Genomic DNA, 1,801 nt, shown 5'->3' on the forward strand with positions numbered 1-1,801 from the left:
GGCCCAGGATCGAACATTGTTTCGTTCTGCTGTGCATAGGGTCGCTATGAGTCGGTTCCGACTCGATGGCACATGACAACAACAACAACAACTTTACCTTGCATACTACCTGAATCTCTGGTCCTATATTTTTACCTTCTTTCACATTGTAATTGTTTTGATCATTGACTGACCTCCCAGATCCTCTGAATTAATTCTGGTAGTTTTGTTCTGTTCTGAACTCTTCCATCTGTCAACTGAGTTCTGGGAGGTGTTGCCATGTATGTCAATCTCTGGTTGTTACCTGTTCTTGTTGGTTCTCAGTCCAAATAACTCCCTTTAGGATGTTTTGAAGCACTGGGTTGGCTTTGACAAAGTCTCTTAGCTTCTGTTTATCCTGGAATGTTTTTATTACACTGTTATATTTGATTGGCAGTTTTGCTGGGTAGACGATTCTTGATTGGCCATTTTTTTCTTTCAGGGTTTTATATATGTCTCCCCATTGCCTTCTTGCCTGCATGGTTTTTGATGAAAGATCAGAGCTTAATCTTATTTGCTTTCCTTTGTAAGTAACACTTCTCTCTTCCCTAACTGCTTTCAGGATTCTCTCCTTGTCTTTGATTTTTGAGACCTTGATTATGATATGTCTTAGTGATTTTCTTTTGAGGTCTATCCTTCCTGGAGTTTGTTCAGCTTCTTGAATTCATATCTTTTCATTTTTCAGGATGTTAGGGAAATTTTCTTCCAGAAGCTCTTTAACTATCTCCTCTGTGGTCTTGTGTGAGTCTTCCTCTTCTGGAATTCCAATAATTCTCAAGTTATTCCTCTACATGTTGCCGTACATGAATAAGACTTTCTTCAGATTTTATTAATCCTTTTTTTCTGCTTGCTCTTCTGTCTTAGCAGTATTGAGAGATATGTCTTCCAGCTCACTGGTTCTGGTTTTCTTCTCTTCAATTCTACTCCTTTGCCCTTTTAGTGTATTGTCCATTTCTGATATTTTATTATTAATTGTTTGGACTTCTTTTTTCAGGTTTTGAATTATTTCCAATGCTATTTCTGTGTTATTTGATTGTTCCTGTAGTGCTTTCCTGACTTCTTCCTTATTTTTCTCAATCCCTTTGTGGAGCATTTGGATGCAACTCAATATCATCCTCCTGAATTCCTTCTCAGACAGTTCCAAAGCCTGCCCTCCTTCCAATGGGAAGTCTACGTATACCTGCAGCTTATTTGTTTCAGTTACTTGGTCTTGTTTCTGGACATGTGCCAAAATCTTTGACTGTCTGTGGGGCATTTTCAATAATTAGATGTGTTTTCAATAATTATATGAATGTATGTTGATGTATTATTAAACTTAATGATTGCCTCCAGGTATACGTGAGCAAGAAATGGGCTTCTCTTTTCACTTTTCTTATTACTTAACTCAGAGTAACTGTAGCAGGGTTGGCTGTCTGTCTGGTGTATAACAGCTGGTATCAGCTCTTACCAGGATGGTGGGATTTTATATGGTACAATTGTAGCTTGGATATATGACCACAATTGTTGTCTCTTATTGTTGTCTTTTAACCCAAGGTTAAAAGGGAACCAAAAAAGCAAAAAATAAAACCACAACAGCAAAAAAAAACTGCAATCTATAATCACAAACAAAAAACCATAGCAAAATATGAGTATGAGTTTAATGCCTCCTCACTCAGCTGGCTGGAGCCATGCTGGGAAATTGTTCCTTTTTATTTTTTTTTTAATGTTTTATTGTGAATTATGTGATCATTTACATGGGAGAACATTAGCTTTACATTCATCCTATCGTATATTGCTGCATTGC

Source organism: Chrysochloris asiatica, unplaced genomic scaffold (genome assembly GCF_000296735.1).
Source record: "Chrysochloris asiatica unplaced genomic scaffold, ChrAsi1.0 scaffold00083, whole genome shotgun sequence".
Classification (NCBI taxonomy): domain Eukaryota; kingdom Metazoa; phylum Chordata; class Mammalia; order Afrosoricida; family Chrysochloridae; genus Chrysochloris; species Chrysochloris asiatica.